Source organism: Ursus arctos, unplaced genomic scaffold (genome assembly GCF_023065955.2).
Source record: "Ursus arctos isolate Adak ecotype North America unplaced genomic scaffold, UrsArc2.0 scaffold_27, whole genome shotgun sequence".
NCBI lineage: Eukaryota > Metazoa > Chordata > Mammalia > Carnivora > Ursidae > Ursus > Ursus arctos.
This window is the reverse complement of record NW_026622952.1, coordinates 27,287,944-27,308,176: the sequence shown is the minus strand read 5'-3', so window position 1 is coordinate 27,308,176 and position 20,233 is coordinate 27,287,944. Positions and strand designations below refer to the sequence as shown.

The window sequence follows — 20,233 nt, the reverse complement described above, 5'->3', positions numbered from 1 at the left end:
TTATAAAATATAAACAATTTGCACGTAGGCATTTTACAACAAACTTAAATGATTGATTTATTCTGATTTCTTTTCTTTCTTTCTTTTTTTTTTTTTAAGATTTTATTCGTTCATTTGAGAGAGAGTGAGAGTGAGCACACAAGCAGGGAGAGCGGCAGACAGAGAAGCAGACGCCCTGCTGAGCTGGGAGCCCGATGTGGAGCTCCATCCCAGGACCTGGAAATCATGACCTGAGCCAAAGGCAGACGTTTAACCATCTGAGTCACCCAGGCGCCCTATTCTAATTTATTTCGTATTTTTCACGTAAAAAACCCTATAATGACCTCAGCGACTATATCCAAATATATACATAATGATGACAAAGATAGAAAAACTCACATTCTGGCAATTAAACAACATGCACACATAAATATCACAGAGTCACATCTGTATTTATGTGAAATTGGTTTTCTGTTTTGGTACTGTTCTATGTTTTACAGATTAAAAAATCCCTTGGCAAATATAAAAAACTTTGCCGTTTGACTTACGAAAGCTGTGACTTTGGGCCCCTCGAGCGTTCTGGCCTATTGCTCCCCATGGGACAGGAGTAGGAATGCCTCACAGGTTATGAGCTGAGGAGATAAGATGAGACTGGGAGGCTTGCCTGCAACATGAAGACTGGATATGCATTGCTGTGAGGCTTTGCGAGAGTCACTCTGAGCCTTAGATTTTGGTCTGTAACCTGTGCATGATTCCTCTACCTCTCCCTAGTAAAGCTCCCAGGAGCCCTGCTTCTGGGTCTCGGATGCAGATGGGTAAACGCACTTGGTATAACTGACCTGACGCGTTGCTCATGGAACAAACAAACCCCTTGTGAGGCGACAGAATTCTATCCTTGACCAAACTCCAGCGAGGCTCTTCCAGGGTCTCAGCCTTTAGTGTTGGCCCATGGGGCCTGTGTTGCCCAGTCTCAGGGGGACCACCCCTCCCCCCGTGTCCGAGCAGGTGCCTCACCACCCCCTCCCCAGATGAATCCCATCACCTGGCCCAACTTCAGCAAAAAGCCTGTGAGGTTGGTCTGGCAGAGCCCCCACCTCCTGACGCTTCCTCTTCCGTGCCCCCACCTGCTCCTGGGGTGCACACCCCACTTCCCTTCTGGTCAGGCAGATGGAGCCCCGTCCCACCCTCAGCACCCAAGGCAGAAGAGCCTGTCTTAAGCAGAAGTGCCAAGGGATGGGGACACAGCTTTCCTTGGAGCAGCACTCACCTCCCACATCCCGAATGTCAGCGGGACAGCACAGGGACCTTGACCCTCCCTCCCTGCCCCCAACCATCACCTTCACCTCCGTTAGTGGCCCTCCTCTGTCACCAGCCCCAAGGCCAGCGCATCTTCATTGCCACTCCTTGCCAGCAGGCCAGCGTCCCTTCCAAAGCACTTTCGTGCCTGGTGCCCCATCTGAATCACGACCCATGTCCGAGTTATTCCTTTTTAAAGTACAATCCTTTAAAATTGTTGCTCTGTATTTAGTTATATTTGTACGTTTTTAAAATATGGAAACTGAAACTCAGAAACATTTTTAAATAGCGGTTATCCACGACAAGCTAGCCCACCTGGGAATGCGGGCTTTGCCGGCCGCTGGCTCTGTGACGCGGGGGCCCTCACACCGTCTCTCCATGCCTCTGCCTCCGTGTCTCCCGCGTAAGTGAGGCTGGAGAAATGCGAGGTGTTACCTCCTGGGGCAGCTGGGAGGACCTTGACGTAGTGCCTGGTGCACAGTCAGTACTGAGCCACTAGGACCAGTGTCCGAGGACCTGCGGACAGTCATCCTGACCGTCCACAGCTGCACCCAGGTCAGAACAACGGGGAGATAGAGCTGGGGCAGGCCTGCTGGGAGCAGGGAGGGTCAGACTGGGGGGGGAGCCCACGGGGAGCACGTGTCCCCCTCCCGCAGACCCCCCACCATCTGGGCCACTCCTGCGGGAAGCTAGTTGCAAGCTCTGCTTCTGCACCAAGTCTCATTCCTTCTGTGGGGCGGCGCCTGGCAGGCAGCTCCAGCAGGAAGGCTGCAGGGAGAGCGGGGAGGTGGGAGGACCCACAGGAGGACTGGGAGGGTCCTGCTGCTCCCCCCCCCGCCCCACCCATCAGGACCAGGACAGTGACACCTGCTCTGGAACCTGCACACTGTCCTTAAAGGAACAGAAAACGGTAAGGTGGCCTGAGGGGACAGAGTTAGAATTGCTGACCAGTTCCTCAGGGTCTTGGGAAGCTGTAGGGGAGGAAGGCCCCCCCCCCCAGGCCTCCTGGGTTCTAGAGCTGGGCCCTGAAACAGGCAGGGTAGCAGGAGGAGAGGGTGGGCGTCCCGAACTTGGAAGGCTGAGGGCTCAGGTGTCCCGGGGTTTGGGGCCTTGGCCGCTTCACAGGGGGCGGCGGGGGGGGGGCATGATTAAGGAGATGCGGGGCCCTGGGAAGAACACTGGGGGGGGCGTGGCTGTTGGTGACAACGCCTGGGGTGGGTTGACGTCCGGTTCCCTGGCCTGTGACAAGCGTCCATCCTTCTGGCCGGTCCGACTCCAGGGAGGGGATGGGTGACCACCCGTCCTTTGGAGGGTCTGTCTTCAGGCAGTTGAGGGGTGTTCAGAGAAAGCCTCTCCAGGCACTTGCTGTTTTTCTAGTGCCTTCCGCTCAGAATAATCAGTGCACCCAAGCAGCACGTTTTGGGGTGGTGTGTCCCAAACTCCTTCAAGGTGAAACAGGGACAGAGGCAGTGAACTTTCTACAAGGACTCACCTAAGGCTGGGCTCCAGGGGTGTCCAAACTCGGGGCGTCTGGGTGCTCGGCTGGCAGAGTGCACACGTGCAGGGTCTTCTTCCCATCTGGACTTCCACACGCACACACCACACACACAGACACACAACAGACATGCGTGACTGCACATACACATCACACGCAGTACACACACCGCATGCACGCATATAACACACAAACACACACCACACGTGCACACACCGCACGCACACCGCACGCACACCGCACATGTGCCTGGCAGCGCACGAAACTCCCCTCTGCACTGCGCTTGCGAGGTCCTGCATAGAAGCGGGGAGTCCCGGTCCGCCGCGCCGGCCTGGAGGGCATACTGAGCTTCCCCTGATCCATGAGGAAACCCCATCTCACCATTGAATTTGTCATTTTTTTTAAGATGTTAAATTTAAAAAACATTTTTTTAAGAAGAAAAACAGCAGGACAATCCTTTCAGCCATCGACAGAGGGCGGCTGGCCTTCCCACCCTGTGCAAATTGCAAACCCAGAGGAGCAAAGCCTTGACCTTGGTGGCCTCATGGCCTCGCGGCCTGGCGGGGCGCCAGCAAGCACTGGCAGGACAGTCCCAGGAAGCGAGGTGTCTGCTCCCCGGGGGCCACACGCCTCTGCCTGCTGCACGGAGACCGGAGACCGGCAGCCTCAGCCCTGCCTTTCCCGGCTCTGCCCTGTCCTTGCTGTGCTCTTCTCCCCTTCCCTCCTTTCTTCCTTTCCTGTATCCCCTCCTTTTTACAGCCATGCGTTTACAGAGTCTCCAAAGTTTGCCTGTTCCTTTTCATTTGGCTAATAGCCACAGATTTACTATATTGGTGTTAAAATGTTCAGTATCTTTGTTAAAATGGCTTATTTTTCTGCTTACAAGAATAATGCACGTTTACAGTAGGCAAGTTGGTAGATAATGAAGAGCACAAAGCAATTACACATCCCCCAATTTGCAGTAACATAGTGATCGAGCCAAGCAACTTGGCCCTTCAAATGCAGCACAACAGCACCCGCTTCTGTGAGGTTCTGCGGTTTTAAACTGTCATGTATTCCAATGCCCTGCTCGCTCCACTCCTTCCCCCTCAGGCCCGCCTGGGACCTCCCTGCAGGGCCCTGAGCTCGCAAAGCCCCTGAGTCTGCAGGGGCTCCCACTCGCCAGCAGCCGCCTCCTTCCCACCGCCCACAGGCAGACCCCAGCCTGAGGAGCCGAGTCCCCTTCCTTCTGCCCAGCTCAGGAGCTCCTGTTCCTCAGTGGCCGCCTAGCATTCCACGCACACCCCCTGCAGGAGGCGTCTCTGAGAAGTCTCCGTGCGCCTCCGTCTGCAGGGAAGGGTGCACCTGCCATGGGGCTCTTGCTGACAGCTCACATTACTGTCTGGGTAGCTGACCCCAATTCAGCGGCCCTCTCCCTGTGTACCCCCCGTCTCTCCCTCTCTGTCTCTCCCCCGTCTCCCCCCCGCCCCGCTCTGTTTCTCTGTCTCTCCCCTTGTCTCTCCTCTCTGTCTTTCCCTGTCTCTCCCTCTGCCTCTTCCCCTCTCTCCCTCTCTCTCTCCCTCTATCTCTCCCTGTCTCTCCCCCTCTCTCCCTCTCTCTCCCCCTGTCTCCCTCTGTCTCTCTGACTGCCCTGTCTCTTCTTCTCTTTCTTTCTTTTTTTTTTTTTTTTTAAGATTTTACTTTATTTATTCGACAGAGAGAGAGACAGCCAGCGAGAGAGGGAACACAAGCAGGGGGAGTGGGAGAGGAAGAAGCAGGCTCATAGCGGAGGAGCCCGATGTGGGGCTCGATCCCAGAACGCCGGGATCACGCCCTGAGCCGAAGGCAGACGCTTAACCGCTCTGCCACCCAGGCGCCCCCTCTCTCTCTTTCCCTCTCTGTCTCTGTCTCTCCCTCTGTCTCTGTCTCTCCCTCTCTGTCACTCCCTATCTCTCCCGATTCTGCACTCACTTTCTGTAGGCAAATTCAGTCCCTTAGGTTAAAGTACACCAAGGTCCGCCTGAGAGGGAAGGACATGGGGCCACAGGGGCGCCTCCAGGGCAGACACAGCCGCGGACAGATTAGCCAGTAATTCCACGTGACGAGCTCGGTGATCAACCATGGTTTCAAGTTGGCGCCCACAGATTTTAAGTAGGCGGGGTCATTTCTCTGTGGCAGGATCGGGCGAGAAGAAGCGAGAGCGGAAGTCACCAAGGTCACGACCATCTAACATGGTCAGCGGAAGGCCTGTGCCACAATGTGCAATCAGGGCTTTACCACACACGTGTGCACAGGAGGAGAGGAAGCTAAAAACAATATTCAGCCATTTGGAGGCAAAATTTACCCATCGAGATAGAAAGAAAGGTCTGGGTGTGGCACAGAGGTTCCTGTTTGAAAATAAACCCATTGTTCGTGGGGCTGCCAGCCTCTGAGAGATTCACCTTTGCTGTCTTCGAGTTCTGGAAAAGCACCTTTCCTTTCAGAGACTAGGTTACCGGGCCCGGTATCTCCCTAAATCTCTGTTCTCGCCTGTAAACAGGTTGCCGGAGTGGAGCTCTTTCTCAGACCTTGGAAACAGGCTTGAAGCCGAGCAGGGTTCCTGTGGGAGCGGAGTGAGGGAGGCTCTGTGAGCAGGAGGGGACAGCCGGCTGGAGAGGACCCGCGCCGCCTGCTCTCTGTCCCCACGCAGGGATCCATCCGCACACATGACTTCCTTCTCTGTCTGTCTGTCCTCTACAGTTCTTCGTCTGGGGGATCTAGGCGTCGAAGATTTTGGAAATAATTGCATTGCCTTCAACGGCAAGCGTGGGCTCTCACCCTCCCAGACAGAAACATTCTCCTTCACCGAGAAGGGAAAAGACTCAGGAATGACGGGAATGACGGGGTGCCTGAGGGTCTGAGGGTCCGTCCGGGAGGCTGGGTTGTCGGGTTCAGAAGGTCCACGCGGGGTCCACCAGCTGGAGTGCACCTCCCACTGTAGGGTCTCCCCTCCCCCCAACTTGCTCCTCACTGATCACGGGGTGGGGGGGGGAGAGACACTCTAAATGCCCATCAACTATCTCTCAGAGGTGTTGCTCTAATTACCTTCTAGTTTTGCCAGTTTGGGACCCACGCGGGACATTTCCGATGACAGACGTCAGCTTGTCCGCGACAGAGGCTGGGAGGTGTCCGTGGCGCTGTGTGAGTGTGGGGCGTGCCTTCCCCAGAGCTGCTGCTCGTTCACGTGAATGAGCACACACATTTAGTGATCAGCTAAACACGCTCGGTTTCGTAATTTTACTCAGAAAGTAAGGTGCCTTGCCCCAGTTCTAGGAACGGAACACCTAACTCACAATGAGGTCAGCTATGTACAGTTCACCAGGCTGCTCACCAGCACAAATTCTGATGTCCGCCATTTTATCGGGTTTTGTTCTGTGTGTTGTCTTAATTGCGTGAACTAACAAATGCTTCCTAGAAGTAATGAGACTGCAAAGCCTAAATACGCCAACACAAACATGGGCGGTCGGAGATATCACTGACAATGGTTTTTTTTTGTAAAAAGACTGTCCATGGCAATAATTAATGCATTGCGTTTATACAGCAAATCATAAGGAAGGCTTTCTTTCATGCATGGATGGGTCAGGATCACCTTGCAATGGCTGCCTGCCCATTCTCTGAGTGCAGTCTTTCTTGAATGTTATCAGAGGTTGCTTGGTCCTTGTCACAAAGTGGCCACGGGACTTGCAGCCAGACCCTGTGTGGGTCTTAGTTTTTTTATGTGGAAAAGGCAGACAGTGGGAAGGGCGATGCTTACCATGCTACCGTGCAGTGAAACCATGTGGTTCCTGACTGGGGAGGTGTGGGGCAGTCCTGGGAAGAGGGGTAGCACGTCCCAGTGATGGGGTTTTGGGATATAGGGGAGGTTCAGCGGGGTGGAGTCCGGAGTTGGCGACCAAGAAAGAATTCTTGAGATGTCTTTGGTGCAAAATGGGGGCTTTATTAAAGCACGGGGACAGGACCCGTGGGCAGAAGAGCTGCTGCCTGGGGTGGGGGTGGGGGGCTTGAGGAGTGGTGATTATATACCGCAGAGTTGGGGGAAGTAGGGAAAAGCGAGGTTTCAAAAGAACTTTCATATGCTAAAGAGGACCAATCTACCTGACACCTACCAGATACCGGAGGCTTTGCCATTATCAAGTTAAGGTTGTTTTTCCCTCTAGCAAGGCATTAAACATGAAGATAGCCGGGAGCATCCTTGGAGAGTGTCACGTGTGTCCCACCCAGGAGTGGGGGATGGAGGGAGGTTGCAGGGTGTCAGCGTGCGCTTTGTGTTCAGACAGCCTTCTGCTCATCACCAGCGCTGCTGCCGAGGCTTCACGGGCTCCACAGGCTTCCAGATCCACGTTCTAGGAGCTCTCTGCGGAAGGATGACCGCAGAGCACCATGCATTACTTTAATGGACCACTGATTTTCATCAGCCCATTAAAAAATTGCATGCCCAAAGCATCTCAGATGCAGACACGCGGTGTGAATGTGTCTGTGGGAACTCGGAGCCCCAGGAGAGGACCACTCCCCCAGGGAGCATCGTCATCATCCTCAGGCTCACAGTCTGGCAGGGGATGCCAAGCAGCACGCAGCACAAACAGATCACCTGCACTGGTCTCAGATGACCTGTGCTGAGCTCAGAAGTGGCTGGTGCGGCCGAGGGCAGCTCTGAGGGAAGGTGACCCCGCTTGGGGTTCTGCCGACAGTAGGTTCCTCTACCTCCTAGGACTGCCCAAGTTAGCAAGACGTTGCAAGCAAAGGAGGCGTTCTGTTTGGGTTTTTATTGCTGTCGTATGTATCTTACGGTGGTGACCAGCTCCGGTAAACCACTGAGCCTCTCCACGGGTAAGGAAGGGCTGACAGGTGAAATATCCTTTCAATTGCAGCGCTCAATCTTCCTTTTATTTTGTGTCACCACAAACACCATTTCTCTGGAATGTGCCTCCCTCAGAGTCACTGAGTGTGCCTTGTCTCTTCTGTGCAGCACGGGTGTGGGGTGAGGCTGGTCCCAGACTCTGGCCTCGCCCGTCCCTCTGCCTGGCTCCAGCCTGGACGATCTGTCCACGGGGCCCTGTCTGCAGGAGGCCCTGTCCTTGGCCTCCACACTCCTGCCACCTGCAGACGGCCTCCTCGGAACACCTGCCCTCCTGTGCCTTTCAGAGCAGGACTCAAGTTTCCCCTCTTCCAGGCAGGGTGCTGTTTGCATGTTTCCATTGTTAGTGCGACCCCAAGACACAGTTCTGAGCCTTCAGAAAACATACCTGTACCTTCAGAGCAGTATAAAATTGACAGGCATATTTTTGGGAGTTTTTTGAATTACCATTTGAATTGCTAATTTTGTGTAAAAACATTATTTTTTTTCATTCAGAAATGCTTTGGTTTGCAAGCGAGTAAGACATTTCTCAGGGGAGGGACACAAAACCCTGACTCTGAGACAACATTTAAGTGCAGAGAGGCAAGTTCTGGGATGAAGGTTTGCGGGGACCTCCCCTCACCTGCCCCTCCCACCCTTGGGGCTCAGGGAAAATTCCTGGAATGCTTCCCGAAGAGCGGGCAGGAAGGAGGGCCGTTTGATCGGTCACAGGATTTGGGTTATTTTACAAACCTATGGGTGAATTTTTTTATTCACCCATATGAATATATTTTATTCACCCAATGAATATATTTTATTGGCTGTAAAGTCCAAATACGCCTGATTTTCTTTTTCCCTCAAGCGCGGGCACGACCGGCTGTTAGAACGCGGCCGTTGTTTCACCAAAGTCAAGGCCTGACCCTGGGGCCTGGCCCGCACGCCCCCGCACCGGCCACCAGGGGGCCACACACAGGGCCACGCGTGGCAGACCCGCACCGTCCTGAGGGTGGCGCCGGCGTTTCCTGTATGCTGGGAGTCTGCGTGGCACGGGACCCCAGACTGGCACTGGGTATGAAATCCCATCGCGAAGTCCTTTCTGAGAAGTTGGTGAGGATGGTCAGAGCCTCCGACTCCGTCTCCAAGAACGGGTGTTTGCTCTTGCTCGTATCGAGGTCTGGAGGAGGGTGTTACCGAGGAAGACAGCTGTGTCTTTCCCTCTGGCGGCTTTGCGGTGTCCCTGGCCTGGCCTCTCTGGCTTTCTCCCTGCGGCTGGACAGTGCAGATGCGTGAGCAGAGTGGGGTTTCTTCCCACTCGTAGCCTCGCGAAGTTTGCCCCTTGGCGCTGCCTGCAGGAACGCAGAGGAGAAGGGGAGGCAGAACAGGCCAGCGGCCACTCAGCTGGGGAGAAGCCCAGGGCTGGGGAGGGGGGCCGGCCATGCCTCACAGTCACCGTAAGCAGAAAGAGTGGGACAGACAGCTTTCCTTACAGGAGAAAAGTCATTTTAGGCCCCGGGCCATCTTGTGACATAAACAAACGGCCACTGTTAGGCCAGGAGAAACCTGTCACATGCAGAAGTGAACACTGGCCTCACGCACACTTCACTCATCTTTGCGGGATCTACATCCAAACCCCTCTGAGCCCACAGACAGCAGACTCCCTGGGGCCCGAGACTGCATGCCGAGCCCTGTCGCCTCGTGACTTCAACTGGGGGAGTCACCTTAGGATGATTTTTGCCCCAACTCCACACTGAATTCCCCAGAACCAATACCCTTTGTGGGTATGTGTGCCCCTTAGCCTAGAGCTTCTCTGGTTCTGTTGTGGGGGGGAGACTGCTCTGGGAAAGATCGCCAGTGTTCTCCGGTCACCAGCCCTAAGGGCCCAGCCCGTCCTCCACAGTCAGCGCCCTGTGGACCCGGCCCCTCCTCCAGAGGCACAGCCCGGGGGACTCAGTCGCTCCTCCGTGGTCACCAGCCCTGAGGACCCAGCCCGTCTTCCATGGTCATCAGCCTTCCATGGCCAATCCTCCACGGTCACCAGCCCGGGGGACCCAGCCCATCTTCCAGCCCTCCCTGTTCAGATGTGTCACCAGCCTGGGAACTCCACCCATCCTCCATGGTCAGCAGCCTGGCGGACCTGGCCCCTCTTCCAGAGTCACAGCCCGGGGGACCCAGTCCCTCCTGTGTGGTCACCAGTCCTGAGGACCCAGCCCGTCTTCCATGGTCATCAGCCTGGGAGACCTGGCCAATCCTCCACAGTCACCACCCCGGGGGGACCTGGCCCGTCCTCCATGATCACCAGCCCGGTGACCAGCCCGTCCTCCACGATCAGCAGCCTGGGGACCCAGGGAGCTGGAAGTCAGACCTGTCGATAGCAACCCATCCAGGAAGCCTGACAATAACCCTGTGACAGTTGGCCCAATGGCCAGAGCTTGATCTATAACTGACAGCTTCCCTAATTTTGTCCCCACTGCCAGCTCAGGACCCACCCTGGGAAGCCAGATATGCTCCCAAACCAGTGGTGAGGACGACCCTCCTTGTGAGCCCAGTCTGGCTTCCCGGGGCCCGTGGCCTCTGTCAGGGCTGACCTGGCGCTCCCCGGACCATCTCTTTCCCACGTGGAGCTCCCACTCCTCCGCTACCTTGGAGTTTCTGCCCAACGCGGGTGAGCCTGGCCGCCTCCCCGGCCCCACAGGCTCTGAGTGAGTTCGCAGCCTCCGCCTGTCCTGCCCTGGGCGGCCCTGATTTGTTTCCACCTCGCTTACTGTGAGCTGACCTCGCATCAGATGCTCCGGTCTTCACAAAGCTTTCTTCGTTTGAGAAGAAAACAGCTCCATTCCGGCTGACTCCCTCTCTGCCCTTTGTAGCAAGAAGACGGCTCTTTTTTGTGACAGCCCCTCGTGCACTGGGGGACAGCGTGTCCCCGTTCAGATACGTTTTCTTTCCAGCACATTCCAGGTGAGGATGCCATGTGCGTTTTAAGGACCTTCCATCCATCACAGTTCACCGAGACAAACATGACCCCGCGGAGGACATGAATTGTCCTATCTTCTGTGGGAGTGGGAATAGGGTTTCTGCGTTCACATGAGTTCTGAGGCATCAGAAGCTCAAAACTTTATTACTGTTATTAATTATTCTTTAAAAAATGGTATCAGAGTTAATGTTTCCAGTGGGGACTCCTAAAGCATGGTAGGGTCTTCAGAGTAAAGAAATACATGTAACATACTTGAGAGGAAGTGTATGTGATAGTCCCTTATGTCTAATTGCTTTCAAAATCAGCCGAGAGAAGGTTACATAAATAAAGACTGGCAATTTATCGTCGTGATTAAACTTTCAATCTTTGAGGTAATTGTAGATTCACATGCGGTTGTAAGAAGTAACGCAGAGGCTCTGGTGCCTCCTCACCGAGCGTCCTCCAACCGAGACACCGCACGTCTGCCACGAGGGGTCCTCCACGTGGCGCTCGTGCTCCCACGTCCTTCTCCACCCGGATGACGACTCACCTGCCCTCCCCTTCTGCAATTTTCCCATTTCATGATGTTGTGTAAATAGAATCACGTAGCCTGTAACCTTCGGGGACTAGTGTGACTCACTCAGCACGATTCTCCGGAAACGTATCTAGGTTATTACGTGGATCATGTCCAATCCCTTTACCGTGAGCAGAATTTCGCGGAATGCTTGCGTTTGTTTAGCTCTTTGCTCCTTCAGGACACGGGCATGGTTTCCAGTATGGGCTCTATGATTAAAGCAGCTGTAAATATTTGCGTGCGGGTTTGTGTGAGGACGGAAGTCTGTTTTCCTGGGAAGAGCGCCCGGGAGCGCAAGGGCTGGATGGTAGGGGAGCCGCGCGTTCCGCTTCTAATGCACCAGCTCTCCAGCCTGGCTGTGCCATTTCTCTTGCCCGCCGGCAACGCAAGTGTGGGCCGGGTACTCCGAATCCTCCCAGGCTTGGGGGTTGTCACTGTTTTTCATCTGAGCTCTTCTGAGAGGTAACCTCTCATTGTGGTTTTAATTTGTATTTCCCTCACGACCGACGAGGCAGAACTTCTCGTGTGCTTGTTTGCCATCTGCAGATCCTCTTTTGTGAAATTCTCTTCCGCTTTTCTGCTCATTTGTCCTGTGGAATTTGGAGCTTCCCGCCTATATTCTGGACACCATATGATTTGGGAATATTTTCTCCCACTCTGCAGCTTGCCTTTCCATCTTCTTAGCAAGACCTTTCACTGAGCGAAAGTTGAAAAATTTTGATGAAGTCCAATTTGGACATCATTTCCTTTGTGTTTTTGGTGTCAAACATAGACTCTGCTTAACTCTAGATCCCGAAGTTTCTCCTATATTCTTCCTGACCTTTTTATAGTTTCATGTTTTGCATTTAAGTCGGGATCCATTCTGAGTTAACTATTGCATGACGTGTCTCACTGCGGTTCATTCATTGTTTCACGCTGGGTGGCTGAGTTCAGTTCTTGCTGATGCGCAGCTAGTCGCCCCACTCGATTTGTGGGGAAGGCCATCTGTATCCTACTGAGCTGCTTTTGTGCCTTTATCAAACCTCGATCAGGCCTAATCTCGCGGGTTTACTTCTGGGTTCTCCGTTCTGACCCACTGACTTATGGGCCTACCCCAAGCAAGTATTGTACACTCTTGATTACCGTGGTTATAAAGTAAGTCTTGAAATTGGATGGGATGTTTCCTCCCACTTTATTCTTTATAAAATTATTTTAACTTCTATTTCCTTTGCCTTTCCATATGCATTTTAGAATCTTGTCTGTGTCCCCAGAAATCCTGTGGTGGTTTTGATAGGCACTTTGTTCATCCTGTATCTCAGCTGGGGACAATTGACATCTTTACTATGTCGTCTTCCTCCATTAATAAGATGTCTCTCTACTTGTTTGGATTTTCTTTGATATTTCTTTGTTGTTGCATAGTTTTCAGCACACAAGCCTCATAGATAATGTGTTACATTTACACGTTTCTTTTTTAATGATTATAAATGATACTGTGTTTTTAATTTTGGTATCCATGTGTTCATTGCTAGCAAGCAGAAATATAATTGATTTTTGAATGTTTATCCTGGAATGAAACTTACTTGGTCATTGGTGGATAATTCTTTCTATATGTCACTGTCTTCTATTTGCTAAAATGTTGTTAAACATCTTTTCTTGATAAATGAATTCAGTAAACTTGCAGGATACAAAATCAATGTGCAGAAATCTGTTATATTCTTATGCCCTAATAATGAAGCAACAGAAAGAGGAATTAAGAAAACAATCCCATTTACAATTTCATCAAAAATAATAAGATACCCAGGAATAAACCTAACCAAAGAGGTAAAAGACCTGTAATCTAATTGGTATAAAACACTGATGAAAGAAATTAAAAATGACACAAAGAAATGGAAAAACATTCTATGCTCATGGATTGGAAGAACAGATATTATTAAATCTCTGTAATACCCAAAGCAATCTACAGAATTAATGTGATCCCTATCAAATGCTACTAGCATTTTTCACAGAGCTAGAACAAACAGTCCTAAAATTTGTATGGAACCACTAAAGAACCCAAATAGCCAAAGCAATCCTGAAAAAAGGAAAAGTGAAGCTAGAGGCATCACCATTCCAGACTTCAAGCTCTATTACAAAGCTGTAATCAAGATAGCATGGTAATGGCACAAAAACAGACACATGTATCAATGGAACAGAACAGAGAACCCAGAAACACACCCACAACTGTATGGTCAACTAATCTTCAACAAAGCAGGAAAGAATATCCAATGGAAAAAAGATAGTCTCTTCAACAGATGGTGTTGGGAAAATTGGACAGCCACATGCAGAAGAATGAAACTGGAACATTTTCTCGCAGCATACACAAAGATAAACTCAAAATGGGTTAAAGACCTAAAAATGAGACAGGGAAACATCAAAATCCTGGAGAAGAACACAGGCAGTAACCTCTTTGACATCGGCCTTAGCAACTTCTTTCTAGACATGTCTCCAGAGGCAAGGGAAATAAAAGCATAAATGAACTGCTGGGACTTCATCAAGATAAAAAGCTTCTGCCAAGCAAAGGAAACAGTCAACAAAAGTAAAAGGCAACTTATGGGATGGAAGAAGATATTTGCAAATGACATTACAGATAAAGTGTTAATATCCAAAATATATAAAGAACTTATAAAACTCACCCCCCCCAAAGTAAATAATCCAATTTAAAAATGGGCAGAAGACACGAATAGACATTTTTCCAAAGAGGACATCCAGACGGCCAACAGACACATGAAAAGATGTTCAACATCCCTCGTCATCAGGGAAATGCAAATCAAAACCACAATAAGATATCACCTCATACCAGTCAGAATGGCTAAAATTAACAAGGAAAACAGCTGGTGTTGGTGAGGGTGTAGAGAAAAAGGAACCCTCTCGCGATTGTTGGTGGGAATGCAAACTGGTACAGCCACTCTGGGAAACAGGATGGAGGTTCCTTTAAAAATTAAAATAGAAATACCCTATGATCTAGAAATCACACTGTGTATTTACCCCCAAAATACAAAAACACTAATTGAAAAGGATACATGTATCCCTATGTTTATAGCAGCAATGTCCACAATAGCCAAACTATGGAGACAACCCAAGTGTCCATCGGCCGATGAATGCATAAAGAAGATGTGGTTCATATATACACACAATGGAATACTACTCAGCTATAAAAAAAGAATGAAATCTTGCCATATGCAATGACCTGGATGAAGCTAGAGAGTATACTGCTAAGTGAAATAAGTCAGTCAGGGAAAGACAAATGCCATATAGTTTCACTTACATGTGGAACTTAAGAGACAAAACAAACAAGCAAAGGAAAAAGAGAGAGAGAGAGACAAACCAAGAAACAGATTCTTAACTACAGAGAACACACTGATGGTCACCAGAGGGGAGGAGGTGGGGGATGGGGGAAACAGGTGATGGGGATGAAGGAGGTACCTGTTGTGATGAGCACCAGGTGATGTATGGAAGTGCTGAATCACTATATTGTACACCTGAAACAATATTACACTGTGTTAACTAATTGGAATTTAAATAAACTAAAATAATGAAGAATTTTTCATGTATATCCATGAAGGATGTCGGTCTGCAGTTTGGTTTTATGCACTGTTTGTCTGATCTTTGTACCAGGTAATACCATCTTCAAAAATGAATTAGGAAGTAGTCCCTCTTCTATTCTCTGAAATATTGTGTGGGATTGGTGTTAATGCTTCTATAAACATTTGGTAGAATTCTCCAGTGAAACCATCTGAGCCTGGAGAGGGAGTCTTTTGGGGGAGTTTTTAAATTATGAATTCAATGTCCTTAATAGTTTCTACGGCTACTTCAGTTGTTTGTATCATATTGGCTGCGTTGTGGTATTCTGTTTCTGGAAGAATCGGTCCGTTTCTCTAAGTTATCAAGTGTCTACAGTTGCTCACAACGCTCTCTTGCTGTCCCCTGGACGTCGGCAGGGTCTGTAGCAGAAGCCCCCACTCCATCCTGATATCTGTCACTTGTGTTTCTTGGTTTGTCTCAGTCTTGGGCGAGGCTCCTTGATTCTGCAGGAGGTGCCAGGGCCCCGAGCTGCGGATTTCCCAGGGACCCCCATCCTCTGCTGGTGGGGGTGGGGCTGTGACCACCGTCTTCTCTGGCGTGCGGCAGTTTCTGTCTCAAGTTCTGTCTTTCTGGACTCCCCTCCCTGGTGCTTCGGCCAGGAGAGCTGCATTGTTGGGGCCTCCACTGGGCGCTCTCGCTGTGTCCAGGCTTCTGGCTTCCTCAGCTCCGAGTCTGTGATCCAGGAGACCACAGAAAAGGCCAGCATCATCCCCCTCTTCGGGCTTCTTTCTTCTGTCTTCCAGAATACACTGTTTCCTTTATACACTGTATGTGGTTTTTAGTTGCACTTGGTATGAAGAACAGGGAAAAGTACCACTACCGCCTCTTCCCATGAGCACAAGTCCTCGTCCGTCATTTCTTTTTTTTTTTTTTTTAAGATTTTATTTATTTATTCGACAGAGATAGAGACAGCCAGCGAGAGAGGGAACACAAGCAGGGGGAGTGGGAGAGGAAGAAGCAGGCTCATAGCGGAGGAGCCTGATGTGGGGCTTGATCCCGTAATGCCGGGATCACGCCCTGAGCCGAAGGCAGACGCTTAACCGCTGTGCCACCCAGGCGCCCCTCATCCGTCATTTCTAAGGAAAGAAATCAGAGCTGCTTCCCTTTCAGTGAAGGGACCTTCACAGATATGTCATAAAGGACATTACCTTTCAGAAAGGTAAATATTTTATTTTTGGCTTTTGTGCCAAAGATAATCTTTATCTCAGATAGAATCCTTTCCAGGAAGCAGCTTTACAAACGATCTCTTCCAAGTTCTGGAAGGTTTGTTTAAACCCATGGGATCACGTTTCTTGCACGGGTCCCTGTGAAGACAGTACCTTATATTTATCCAGGTGTTATGGTGGCCACATCAGATCTGACACCATATTTCAGTTATTTCTTCACTTTCTTCTGTTGCACCCAGCCTGCTATTTGGCTCATAACAGATGCCCGATAGATGCTGCTGGATTGAATTCACAAACAGTGTTTCCTCACTCTGTCATTTGCTGGGTGCCCCTCGGCCCCGCCACCCCTCCACCCCGCCACCCTACTACCCCTCCACCAGGTTAACAGCTGCAGTGTCATTCCCTCTTCACAGAGAGAGAGCGCCGAAGCTCTTTGTCCACATCAGCGGTCGGTTAGGACCAAGCCAACCTGCTTTGATCCTAGATTACCATTTTACCTCCGGTTCTAGCTGTGACTCTTAATATCTAGTAAGTACGAAGAGAGCTTAACTTTTTAAAATTGAGTGTGGTAGGTTCAATACAGAAGCCAGAAGACTGACAGAGGACATGGCATGTGCCAGCTTAAAGGAGATTTAGAATTCACATGACAAGAACATGCTCAAATTTTGTTCTACGTGTGCCCTTTAGGGGCTGCAGTGCGCCAGGAATCCCACTCCTGTCTGAAATACTCCTCTTCTTTCTCTTTTCTATGTTGGTTTTCTGTGTAATTAAATTTCATTTAACATAGGGTTGTATGGCCAAAAAACAGTTTGAAAACCACAGAGCTAATCCAAACTCCTCATTTCACTTGAGGGTCCAAAAGGAAAAGTAATTTACCCAAGATCACAAAGCTAGGGTTTTGGTGGAGCCAGGACTAGTCAGGGAAGCAGTTAATCTTGTAATCCAGACATCCAGACTTCTCTCAGCAGCTGTTTCCTTGTACTGGTGACCTGGGTGATGGGGCCTTTGGAACTGTGCCTGCATTCTTCCCCAAGTCTGCCGTCACCCACTCCACCTAACACAGTCTGTACCTAAAATTGATCAAACTTGATTGCTGTGAAGCCCTGCTTGCTACCCAAATTCATTCTGAACTGCAACTACCCTGAAGCCAAGGGCTCCCCTCCCACGCAGCATATGATCGTCCATCAGGGACAGTCAAGAAATTACAGAATATTTGGGAGCACAGAGCTGTATCCACACTCCGCCCACTGTTAGGCTTCTGAAGAGATGTGACCGACTTGGGAAAACCAAAGGACATAATAAACCCCAAAGCAAAAAACAAAAGACCCTCTGACCTCACTCAAAACAGTTAACAAAATACCATGAAACTCTTTCAAAATACTGACAATAAGCAAATACATGAGGACTTGCCAGCGGATAGGCAGGAGGGAATGAGGCAGCATTCATTCTCTACCCCCTGAAACACACTGCAACAATCCACAGAGTCTAAGGGAATCAAAGCATGGCCTCATCACTGATTTCAGTGGGGAGCTTATTCTACAGAGTGGAGTTTAAATAATTGCAGAATGCCTGTATAGATCCTTTTCTTAATGCTATGCCATTACACATATCCCTTCTACTGCCTCGAACTAGCTAGAGATACACACGAATTTGTCCAACATTTGTTCTCACTTAGTGTCAGTTCCTTGAGGAATGGGTCTTGGTGTTCTGTGTAATAACAGAAAACATGGTCCCTGGATTTTCAGTTTCCAACATTCTTCTCCACTATCCCCAAAGTATAGTTATACTTGTGAGACTGTGTATCCTGTTGAAACAAAACAAAATGAACTACTTTTATTGTTTTTTAATGACTAAAAAAATCATATTTTCTTTGCATAAAAATAAGAAAATTCATAAAGGGTAAAGAAGAAAATCAAAACAATCCATAATCCATCACTCAGAGGCAACCATAATTAACATTTTAGTGTATCTTTTTCAGTGTTTAAACATATAATTTGGATCATAGTCTACGTATGCCGTTTTGTTTATTACATTTAGAAATTTAATAGATTTTATTTTTTAGAGCAGCTTTAGGTTTTCAGAAAAATTATCAGAAAGTTCCCACATACCTCCTTTTCCCTTTATCAGTTTCCCTATTATTTATACATTTTGTTAGTATAGAAATTTGTTACTGTGGGTGAACCAACAGTAATACATTATTATTGACTAGAGTCCAGGATTTCCACTTGGTGTTGTGCATTCTGTGGGTTTGGGCAGATGTATAATGGCATGTATTCATCATTATAGTGTCATGCAGAGTAGTTTCACTGCCTTGAAAGTCCTCTGTGCTCCACTGACTCATGCCCCTCGCCTAACCCCGGGCAAACCATGGTTTCCATAGTTTTACCTTTTCCAGAATGTCATTTCATTGACATCATACAGGGTATAGCTTATTTCACTTAGTAATATGCATGTAAGCTTCCTCCATGTGCTTTCATGACTTGATAGCACATTTCTTTTTAAAGCTAAATAATATTCCATTGCCTGGGTGGACCACAGAATATTTATCCATTCACCTAGTAAAGGACCACTTGATTGCTTCCATGTTTTGGCAATTTTGAATAAAGCTGCTATTAACATTCAGGTGCAGATTTGGTGTGGACACAAGGTTTCCATTCTTTTGAGTAAATAGCAAGGAACAGGAATGCTGCGTCACATAGTGAGAGCGTGCTTAGTTTTGTAAGAAATTGCTAAACTGTCTTCCAAAGTGTCTGCACCATTTTGCATTCCCACCAGCAACAAATGAGGGTTCCTGTTGCTCCACAGCCTCACCAATATCCAATATTTTCAGTGTTTTGCATTTTAGCCATTTCATAGTTGCACTTTTTTCAATTTGCGATTTTGTAGTGACGTATGATGTGGATATGCTTATTTGCTATCTGTCTAGCTGCTTTGGTGAGGCTTCCGTTCAGATCATTTGTCCATTTTTAATTGGGTTGTTTGATCTCTTATGGCTGAGTTTTAAGAGTTCCTTGTATATTTTGGATACAAGTCCTTTATCAGATGTGTGTTTTGTAAAGATTTTCTTCCCAGTCTGTAGCTTGTCTTTTCATTCTTTTAATGCTATCTTTCACAGAGCAGAAATTTTTAATCTCAATGAACTTGTCAATTTATCTTTCATGGACCATGCTTTTGATTTTGTATCTAAAAACTGACCGCCAAACCCAAGGTTAGCTAGGTGTTCTCTGATGTTCTCTTCTGGGAGTTTTTTAGTTTTATATTTTACATTAGGTCTCTGATCCATTTTGAGTCAATTTTTGTAAAGGATGTAAGGTCTGTGTCCAGATTAAATTGTTTGCATGTGGACATCCACTTCTTCCAGCACCATTTGTTGAAATGACCATCCTTTCTCCACTGGATTGCATTTACCTCTTTGCCAAAAATCAGTGGACTATATTTGTGCAGGTCTGTTCCTGGACTCTTACTGTGTTCCATTAATATATTTGTCTACTCTTTTGTCAATGCCACGCTGTCTTGATTACTCTAGTGTTCTAGTAAGTCTTGAAGTCAGGCAGTGTCATTGTTTCATTATGTTTTTCTCCTTCACTACTGTGTTGGCTATTCTGGGTCCTTTGCCTATCTACATAAACTTTAAAACTAGTTCATTGATATCGCCAAAATAACAGGATTTTGACTGGGATTGCATTGACTCTATAGAACAAATTGTGAAGAAGTGATGTTTAGGCAATACTGAGTCCTGTCAACCAGGTACATGAATCATCTCTCCACTTATTTTTCTTTGATTTATTTCATCAGAATTTTATGGTTTTCTCCCATAGATCTTGCATCTGTTTCATTAAATTTATACCTAAGTATTTAATTTTTGGGGTGAAAATATAAATGAATGGTACTATGTTTTTACTTTCAAATTCTACTGTTCATTGCTGGAATATAAGAAAGCAATTGATTTTTGTATATTAACTTTGCATCCTGCAGTCTTGCTATAATCATTTATTAGTTCCAGGAGTTTTTGGTTTTTTAATTTCTTCTCTGGGATTTTCTACACAGACAATCCCCCCTCCTCCTTCCTCCTTCTGGACAATTCCCCCATTAGGAGTCCAGGGGTGGGGGCTGTGCCTCCTCAGACAGAAGCTGACATCCCCGAGCAAGGTCTGTGCTCTGACTTCCGTGTGATCGAGCCCTGCTGGGATTTTGAATCTGCAGCGGAATGAAGCAGAGGGCGAGGAGAGCAGTGTCCCTGCTGGTGTGGCCGAGGACATGGCAGCCGCCTCTGGGGACTGTGTGCAGGGATCACGGGAGGTCGTGAGGTACTCCCCAGTGC

General features: G+C 48.8%; 1 protein-coding gene across 1 annotated transcript in view; it reads right to left on the bottom strand.

Moving 5' to 3' along the window:
• The window catches only part of TDRP (testis development related protein), an 81,445-nt gene that overhangs the window by 48,488 nt on the left and 12,724 nt on the right, over positions 1–20,233 (bottom strand). The gene's annotated exons all lie outside the window — the stretch shown is intronic.